The sequence below is a fragment of the Heterodontus francisci genome, unplaced genomic scaffold (assembly GCF_036365525.1).
Source record: "Heterodontus francisci isolate sHetFra1 unplaced genomic scaffold, sHetFra1.hap1 HAP1_SCAFFOLD_176, whole genome shotgun sequence".
In the NCBI taxonomy this organism is placed as follows: domain Eukaryota; kingdom Metazoa; phylum Chordata; class Chondrichthyes; order Heterodontiformes; family Heterodontidae; genus Heterodontus; species Heterodontus francisci.
Window position 1 is genome coordinate 883,801 of NW_027141945.1, and position 12,275 is coordinate 896,075.

Genomic DNA, 12,275 nt, shown 5'->3' on the forward strand with positions numbered 1-12,275 from the left:
GATGATATCTAATTTAACAATTAACTGGAATATTATCACCTGTGTATTAGTGATGACATCTAATTTAACAATTAACTGGAATATTATCACCTGTGTATTAGTGATGATATCTAATTTAACAATTAACTGGAATATTATCACCTGTGTATTAGTGATGATATCTAATTTAACAATTAACTGGAATATTATCACCTGTGTATTAGTGATGACATCTAATTTAGCAATTAACTGGAATATTATCACCTGTGTATTAGTGATGATATCTAATTTAACAATTAACTGTAATATTATCCCCTGTGTATTGGTGATGATATCTAATTTAACAATTAACTGGAATATTAACACCTGTGTATTAGTGATGATATCTAATTTAACAATTAACTGGAATATTATCACCTGTGTATTAGTGATGATATCTAATTTAACAATTAACTGGAATATTATCACCTGTGTATTAGTGATGATATCAAATTTAATAATTTACTGGAATATTATCCCCTGTGTATTAGTGATGATATCTAATTTAACAATTAACTGGAATATTATCACCTGTGTATTAGTGATGATATCTAATTTAACAATTAACTGGAATATTATCACCTGTGTATTAGTGATGACATCTAATTTAACAATTAACTGGAATATTATCCCCTGTGTATTAGTGATGACATCTAATTTAACAATTAACTGGAATATTATCACCTGTGTATTAGTGATGATATCTAATTTAACAATTAACTGGAATATTATCACCTGTGTATTAGTGATGATATCTAATTTAACAATTAACTGGAATATTATCACCTGTGTATTAGTGATGACATCTAATTTAACAATTAACTGGAATATTATCCCCTGTGTATTAGTGATGATATCTAATTTAACAATAAACTGGAATTTTATCCCCTGTGTATTAGTGATGATATCTAATTTAACAATTAACTGGAATATTATCACCTGTGTATTAGTGATGACATCTAATTTAACAATTAACTGGAATATTATCCCCTGTGTATTAGTGATGACATCTAATTTAACAATTAACTGGAATATTATCACCTGTGTATTAGTGATGATATCTAATTTAACAATTAACTGGAATATTATCACCTGTGTATTAGTGATGACATCTAATTTAACAATTAACTGGAATATTATCACCTGTGTATTAGTGATGACATCTAATTTAACAATTAACTGGAATATTATCACCTGTGTATTAGTGATGATATCTAATTTAACAATTAACTGGAATATTATCACCTGTGTATTAGTGATGATATCGAATTTAACAAGTAACTGGAATATTATCACCTGTGTATTAGTGATGACATCTAATTTAACAATTCACTGGAATATTATCACCTGTGTATTAGTGATGATATCTAATTTAAAAATTAACTGGAATATTATCACCTGTGTATTAGTGATGATATCTAATTTAACAATTAACTGGAATATTATCACCTGTGTATTAGTGATGATATCTAATTTAACAGTTAACTGGAATATTATCCACTGTGTATTAGTGATGATATCTAATTTAACAATTAACCAGAATATTATCACCTGTGTATTAGTGATGATATCTAATTTAACAATTAACTGGAATATTATCACCTGTGTATTAGTGATGACATCTAATTTAACAATTAACTGGAATATTATCCCCTGTGTATTTGTGATGACATCTAATTTAACAATTAACTGGAATATTATCACCTGTGTATTAGTGATGATATCTAATTTAACAATTAACTGGAATATTATCACCTGTGTATTAGTGATGACATCTAATTTAACAATTAACTGGAATATTATCACCTGTGTATTAGTGATGATATCTAATTTAACAATTAACTGGAATATTATCACCTGTGTATTAGTGATGATATCTAATTTAACAATTAACTGGAATATTATCACCTGTGTATTAGTGATGATATCTAATTTAACAAATAACTGGAATATTATCACCTGTGTATTAGTGATGACATCTAATTTAACAATTAACTGGAATATTATCACCTGTGTATTAGTGATGACATCTAATTTAACAATTAACTGGAATATTATCCCCTGTGTATTAGTGATGATATCTAATTTAACAATTAACTGGAATATTATCCCCTGTGTATTAGTGATGATATCTAATTTAACCATTAACTGGAATATTATCACCTGTGCATTAGTGATGATATCTAATTTAACAATTAACTGGAATATTATCACCTGTGTATTAGTGATGATATCTAATTTAACAATTAACTGGAATATTATCCCCTGTGTATTAGTGATGAGATCTAATTTAACAATTAACTGGAATATTATCACCTGTGTATTAGTGATGAAATCTAATTTAACAAGTAACTGGAATATTATCCCCTGTGTATTAGTGATGACATCTAATTTAACAATTAACTGGAATATTATCACCTGTGTATTAGTGATGACATCTAATTTAACAATTAACTGGAATATTATCCCCTGTGTATTAGTGATGACATCTAATTTAACAATTAACTGGAATATTATCAGCTGTGTATTAGTGATGATATCTAATTAAACAATTAACTGGAATATTATCCCCTGAGTATTAGTGATGATATCTAATTTAACAATTAACTGGAATATTATCACCTGTGTATTAGTGATGACATCTAATTTAACAATTAACTGGAATATTATCAGCTGTGTATTAGTGATGATATCTAATTAAACAATTAACTGGAATATTATCCCCTGTGTATTAGTGATGATATCTAATTTAACAATTAACTGGAATATTATCACCTGTGTATTAGTGATGACATCTAATTTAACAATTAACTGGAATATTATCACCTGTGTATTAGTGATGATATCTAATTTAACAATTAACTGGAATATTATCACCTGTGTATTAGTGATGATATCTAATTTAACAATTAACTGGAATATTATCACCTGTGTATTAGTGATGACATCTAATTTAGCAATTAACTGGAATATTATCACCTGTGTATTAGTGATGATATCTAATTTAACAATTAACTGTAATATTATCCCCTGTGTATTGGTGATGATATCTAATTTAACAATTAACTGGAATATTAACACCTGTGTATTAGTGATGATATCTAATTTAACAATTAACTGGAATATTATCACCTGTGTATTAGTGATGATATCTAATTTAACAATTAACTGGAATATTATCACCTGTGTATTAGTGATGATATCAAATTTAATAATTTACTGGAATATTATCCCCTGTGTATTAGTGATGATATCTAATTTAACAATTAACTGGAATATTATCACCTGTGTATTAGTGATGATATCTAATTTAACAATTAACTGGAATATTATCACCTGTGTATTAGTGATGACATCTAATTTAACAATTAACTGGAATATTATCCCCTGTGTATTAGTGATGACATCTAATTTAACAATTAACTGGAATATTATCACCTGTGTATTAGTGATGATATCTAATTTAACAATTAACTGGAATATTATCACCTGTGTATTAGTGATGATATCTAATTTAACAATTAACTGGAATATTATCACCTGTGTATTAGTGATGACATCTAATTTAACAATTAACTGGAATATTATCCCCTGTGTATTAGTGATGATATCTAATTTAACAATAAACTGGAATTTTATCCCCTGTGTATTAGTGATGATATCTAATTTAACAATTAACTGGAATATTATCACCTGTGTATTAGTGATGACATCTAATTTAACAATTAACTGGAATATTATCCCCTGTGTATTAGTGATGACATCTAATTTAACAATTAACTGGAATATTATCACCTGTGTATTAGTGATGATATCTAATTTAACAATTAACTGGAATATTATCACCTGTGTATTAGTGATGACATCTAATTTAACAATTAACTGGAATATTATCACCTGTGTATTAGTGATGACATCTAATTTAACAATTAACTGGAATATTATCACCTGTGTATTAGTGATGATATCTAATTTAACAATTAACTGGAATATTATCACCTGTGTATTAGTGATGATATCGAATTTAACAAGTAACTGGAATATTATCACCTGTGTATTAGTGATGACATCTAATTTAACAATTCACTGGAATATTATCACCTGTGTATTAGTGATGATATCTAATTTAAAAATTAACTGGAATATTATCACCTGTGTATTAGTGATGATATCTAATTTAACAATTAACTGGAATATTATCACCTGTGTATTAGTGATGATATCTAATTTAACAGTTAACTGGAATATTATCCACTGTGTATTAGTGATGATATCTAATTTAACAATTAACCAGAATATTATCACCTGTGTATTAGTGATGATATCTAATTTAACAATTAACTGGAATATTATCACCTGTGTATTAGTGATGACATCTAATTTAACAATTAACTGGAATATTATCCCCTGTGTATTTGTGATGACATCTAATTTAACAATTAACTGGAATATTATCACCTGTGTATTAGTGATGATATCTAATTTAACAATTAACTGGAATATTATCACCTGTGTATTAGTGATGACATCTAATTTAACAATTAACTGGAATATTATCACCTGTGTATTAGTGATGATATCTAATTTAACAATTAACTGGAATATTATCACCTGTGTATTAGAGATGATATCTAATTTAACAATTAACTGGAATATTATCACCTGTGTATTAGTGATGATATCTAATTTAACAAATAACTGGAATATTATCACCTGTGTATTAGTGATGACATCTAATTTAACAATTAACTGGAATATTATCACCTGTGTATTAGTGATGACATCTAATTTAACAATTAACTGGAATATTATCCCATGTGTATTAGTGATGATATCTAATTTAACAATTAACTGGAATATTATCCCCTGTGTATTAGTGATGATATCTAATTTAACAATTAACTGGAATATTATCACCTGTGTATTAGTGATGACATCTAATTGAACAATTAACTGGAATATTATCACCTGTGTATTAGTGATGATATCTAATTTAACAATTAACTGGAATATTATGCCCTGTGTATTAGTGATGACATCTAATTTAACAATTAACTGGAATATTATCACCTGTGTATTAGTGATGATATCTAATTTAACAATTAACTGGAATATTATCCCCTGTGTATTAGTGATGATATCTAATTTAACAATTAACTGGAATATTATCACCTGTGTATTAGTGATGATATCTAATTTAGCAATTAACTGGAATATTATCACCTGTGTATTAGTGATGATATCTAATTTAACCATTAACTGGAATATTATCACCTGTGCATTAGTGATGATGTCTAATTTAACAATTAACTGGAATATTATCACCTGTGTATTAGTGATGACATCTAATTTAACAATTAACTGGAATATTATCAGCTGTGTATTAGTGATGATATCTAATTAAACAATTAACTGGAATATTATCCCCTGTGTATTAGTGATGATATCTAATTTAACAATTAACTGGAATATTATCACCTGTGTATTAGTGATGACATCTAATTTAACAATTAACTGGAATATTATCACCTGTGTATTAGTGATGATATCTAATTTAACAATTAACTGGAATATTATCACCTGTGTATTAGTGATGACATCTAATTTAACAATTAACTGGAATATTATCATCTGTGTATTAGTGATGATATCTAATTTAACAATTAACTGGAATATTATCACCTGTGTATTAGTGATGATATCTAATTTAACAATTAACTGTAATATTATCCCCTGTGTATTAGTGATGATATCTAATTTAACAATTAACTGGAATATTAACACCTGTGTATTAGTGATGATATCTAATTTAACAATTAACTGGAATATTATCACCTGTGTATTAGTGATGATATCTAATTTAACAATTAACTGGAATATTATCACCTGTGTATTAGTGATGATATCAAATTTAATAATTAACTGGAATATTATCCCCTGTGTATTAGTGATGATATCTAATTTAACAATTAACTGGAATATTATCACCTGTGTATTAGTGATGATATCTAATTTAACAATTAACTGGAATATTATCACCTGTGTATTAGTGATGACATCTAATTTAACAATTAACTGGAATATTATACCCTGTGTATTAGTGATGATATCTAATTTAACAATTAACTGGAATATTATCACCTGTGTATTAGTGACGATATCTAATTTAACAATTAACTGGAATATTATCACCTGTGTATTAGTGATGACATCTAATTTAACAATTAACTGGAATATTATCCCCTGTGTATTAGTGATGATATCTAATTTAACAATAAACTGGAATTTTATCCCCTGTGTATTAGTGATGATATCTAATTTAACAATTAACTGGAATATTATCACCTGTGTATTAGTGATGACATCTAATTTAACAATTAACTGGAATATTATCCCCTGTGTATTAGTGATGACATCTAATTTAACCATTAACTGGAATATTATCACCTGTGTATTAGTGATGACATCTAATTTAACAATTAACTGGAATATTATCATCTGTGTATTAGTGATGATATCTAATTTAACAATTAACTGGAATATTATCACCTGTGTATTAGTGATGATATCTAATTTAACAATTAACTGTAATATTATCCCCTGTGTATTAGTGATGATATCTAATTTAACAATTAACTGGAATATTAACACCTGTGTATTAGTGATGATATCTAATTTAACAATTAACTGGAATATTATCACCTGTGTATTAGTGATGATATCTAATTTAACAATTAACTGGAATATTATCACCTGTGTATTAGTGATGATATCAAATTTAATAATTAACTGGAATATTATCCCCTGTGTATTAGTGATGATATCTAATTTAACAATTAACTGGAATATTATCACCTGTGTATTAGTGATGATATCTAATTTAACAATTAACTGGAATATTATCACCTGTGTATTAGTGATGACATCTAATTTAACAATTAACTGGAATATTATACCCTGTGTATTAGTGATGATATCTAATTTAACAATTAACTGGAATATTATCACCTGTGTATTAGTGATGATATCTAATTTAACAATTAACTGGAATATTATCACCTGTGTATTAGTGATGACATCTAATTTAACAATTAACTGGAATATTATCCCCTGTGTATTAGTGATGATATCTAATTTAACAATAAACTGGAATTTTATCCCCTGTGTATTAGTGATGATATCTAATTTAACAATTAACTGGAATATTATCACCTGTGTATTAGTGATGACATCTAATTTAACAATTAACTGGAATATTATCCCCTGTGCATTAGTGATGACATCTAATTTAACCATTAACTGGAATATTATCACCTGTGTATTAGTGATGATATCTAATTTAACAATTAACTGGAATATTATCACCTGTGTATTAGTGATGACATCTAATTTAACAATTAACTGGAATATTATCACCTGTGTATTAGTGATGATATCTAATTTAACAATTAACTGGAATATTATCACCTGTGTATTAGTGATGATATCTAATTTAACAAGTAACTGGAATATTATCACCTGTGTATTAGTGATGACATCTAATTTAACAATTCACTGGAATATTATCACCTGTGTATTAGTGATGATATCTAATTTAAAAATTAACTGGAATATTATCACCTGTGTATTAGTGATGATATCTAATTTAACAATTAACTGGAATATTATCACCTGTGTATTAGTGATGATATCTAATTTAACAATTAACTGGAATATTATCCACTGTGTATTAGTGATGATATCTAATTTAACAATTAACCAGAATATTATCACCTGTGTATTAGTGATGATATCTAATTTAACAATTAACTGGAATATTATCACCTGTGTATTAGTGATGACATCTAATTTAACAATTAACTGGAATATTATCCCCTGTGTATTAGTGATGACATCTAATTTAACAATTAACTGGAATATTATCACCTGTGTATTAGTGATGATATCTAATTTAACAAATAACTGGAATATTATCACCTGTGTATTAGTGATGACATCTAATTTAACAATTAACTGGAATATTATCACCTGTGTATAGTGATGATATCTAATTTAACAATTAACTGGAATATTATCCCCTGTGTATTAGTGATGATATCTAATTTAACAATTAACTGGAATATTATCACCTGTGTATTAGTGATGATATCTAATTTAACAATTAACTGGAATATTATCACCTGTGTATTAGTGATGATATCTAATTTAACCATTAACTGGAATATTATCACCTGTGCATTAGTGATGATATCTAATTTAACAATTAACTGGAATATTATCACCTGTGTATTAGTGATGATATCTAATTTAACAATTAACTGGAATATTATCACCTGTGTATTAGTGATGATATCTAATTTAACCATTAACTGGAATATTATCACCTGTGCATTAGTGATGATATCTAATTTAACAATTAACTGGAATATTATCACCTGTGTATTAGTGATGATATCTAATTTAACAATTAACTGGAATATTAACCCCTGTGTATTAGTGATGAGATCTAATTTAACAATTAACTGGAATATTATCACCTGTGTATTAGTGATGAAATCTAATTTAACAAGTAACTGGAATATTATCCCCTGTGTATTAGTGATGACATCTAATTTAACAATTAACTGGAATATTATCACCTGTGTATTAGTGATGACATCTAATTTAACAATTAACTGGAATATTATCCCCTGTGTATTAGTGATGACATCTAATTTAACAATTAACTGGAATATTATCAGCTGTGTATTAGTGATGATATCTAATTAAACAATTAACTGGAATATTATCCCCTGAGTATTAGTGATGATATCTAATTTAACAATTAACTGGAATATTATCACCTGTGTATTAGTGATGACATCTAATTTAACAATTAACTGGAATATTATCACCTGTGTATTAGTGATGATATCTAATTTAACAATTAACTGGAATATTATCACCTGTGTATTAGTGATGACATCTAATTTAACAATTAACTGGAATATTATCCCCTGTGTATTAGTGATGACATCTAATTTAACAATTAACTGGAATATTATCACCTGTGTATTAGTGATGATATCAAATTTAATAATTAACTGGAATATTATCCCCTGTGTATTAGTGATGATATCTAATTTAACAATTAACTGGAATATTATCACCTGTGTATTAGTGATGATATCTAATTTAACAATTAACTGGAATATTATCACCTGTGTATTAGTGATGACATCTAATTTAACAATTAACTGGAATATTATACCCTGTGTATTAGTGATGATATCTAATTTAACAATTAACTGGAATATTATCACCTGTGTATTAGTGATGATATCTAATTTAACAATTAACTGGAATATTATCACCTGTGTATTAGTGATGACATCTAATTTAACAATTAACTGGAATATTATCCCCTGTGTATTAGTGATGATATCTAATTTAACAATAAACTGGAATTTTATCCCCTGTGTATTAGTGATGATATCTAATTTAACAATTAACTGGAATATTATCACCTGTGTATTAGTGATGACATCTAATTTAACAATTAACTGGAATATTATCCCCTGTGCATTAGTGATGACATCTAATTTAACCATTAACTGGAATATTATCACCTGTGTATTAGTGATGATATCTAATTTAACAATTAACTGGAATATTATCACCTGTGTATTAGTGATGACATCTAATTTAACAATTAACTGGAATATTATCACCTGTGTATTAGTGATGATATCTAATTTAACAATTAACTGGAATATTATCACCTGTGTATTAGTGATGATATCTAATTTAACAAGTAACTGGAATATTATCACCTGTGTATTAGTGATGACATCTAATTTAACAATTCACTGGAATATTATCACCTGTGTATTAGTGATGATATCTAATTTAAAAATTAACTGGAATATTATCACCTGTGTATTAGTGATGATATCTAATTTAACAATTAACTGGAATATTATCACCTGTGTATTAGTGATGATATCTAATTTAACAATTAACTGGAATATTATCCACTGTGTATTAGTGATGATATCTAATTTAACAATTAACCGGAATATTATCACCTGTGTATTAGTGATGATATCTAATTTAACAATTAACTGGAATATTATCACCTGTGTATTAGTGATGACATCTAATTTAACAATTAACTGGAATATTATCCCCTGTGTATTAGTGATGACATCTAATTTAACAATTAACTGGAATATTATCACCTGTGTATTAGTGATGATATCTAATTTAACAAATAACTGGAATATTATCACCTGTGTATTAGTGATGACATCTAATTTAACAATTAACTGGAATATTATCACCTGTGTATTAGTGATGATATCTAATTTAACAATTAACTGGAATATTATCCCCTGTGTATTAGTGATGATATCTAATTTAACAATTAACTGGAATATTATCACCTGTGTATTAGTGATGATATCTAATTTAACAATTAACTGGAATATTATCACCTGTGTATTAGTGATGATATCTAATTTAACCATTAACTGGAATATTATCACCTGTGCATTAGTGATGATATCTAATTTAACAATTAACTGGAATATTATCACCTGTGTATTAGTGATGATATCTAATTTAACAATTAACTGGAATATTATCACCTGTGTATTAGTGATGATATCTAATTTAACCATTAACTGGAATATTATCACGTGTGCATTAGTGATGATATCTAATTTAACAATTAACTGGAATATTATCACCTGTGTATTAGTGATGAGATCTAATTTAACAATTAACTGGAATATTAACCCCTGTGTATTAGTGATGAGATCTAATTTAACAATTAACTGGAATATTATCACCTGTGTATTAGTGATGAAATCTAATTTAACAAGTAACTGGAATATTATCCCCTGTGTATTAGTGATGACATCTAATTTAACAATTAACTGGAATATTATCACCTGTGTATTAGTGATGACATCTAATTTAACAATTAACTGGAATATTATCCCCTGTGTATTAGTGATGACATCTAATTTAACAATTAACTGGAATATTATCAGCTGTGTATTAGTGATGATATCTAATTAAACAATTAACTGGAATATTATCCCCTGAGTATTAGTGATGATATCTAATTTAACAATTAACTGGAATATTATCACCTGTGTATTAGTGATGACATCTAATTTAACAATTAACTGGAATATTATCACCTGTGTATTAGTGATGATATCTAATTTAACAATTAACTGGAATATTATCACCTGTGTATTAGTGATGACATCTAATTTAACAATTAACTGGAATATTATCCCCTGTGTATTAGTGATGACATCTAATTTAACAATTAACTGGAATATTATCAGCTGTGTATTAGTGATGATATCTAATTAAACAATTAACTGGAATATTATCCCCTGAGTATTAGTGATGATATCTAATTTAACAATTAACTGGAATATTATCACCTGTGTATTAGTGATGACATCTAATTTAACAATTAACTGGAATATTATCACCTGTGTATTAGTGATGATATCTAATTTAACAATTAACTGGAATATTATCACCTGTGTATTAGTGATGATATCTAATTTAACAATTAACTGGAATATTATCACCTGTGTATTAGTGATGACATCTAATTTAACAATTAACTGGACTATTATCACCTGTGTATTAGTGATGATATCTAATTTAACAACTAACTGGAATATTATCACCTGTGTATTAGTGATGACATCTAATTTAACAATTAACTGGAATATTATCACCTGTGTATTAGTGATGATATCTAATTTAACAATTAACTGGAATATTATCACCTGTGTATTAGTGATGATATCTAATTTAACAATTAACTGGAATATTATCACCTGTGTATTAGTGATGACATCTAATTTAACAATTAACTGGAATATTATCACCTGTGTATTAGTGATGATATCTAATTTAACAATTAACTGGAATATTATCCCCTGTGTATTAGTGATGATATCTAATTTAACAATTAACCAGAATATTATCACCTGTGTATTAGTGATGACATCTAATTTAACAATTAACTGGAATATTATCCCCTGTGTATTAGTGATGATATCTAATTTAACAATTAACTGGAATATTATCACCTGTGTATTAGTGATGATATCTAATTTAACAACTAACTGGAATATTATCACCTGTGTATTAGTGATGACATCTAATTTAACAATTAACTGGAATATTATCACCTGTGTATTAGTGATGATATCTAATTTAACAATTAACTGGAATATTAT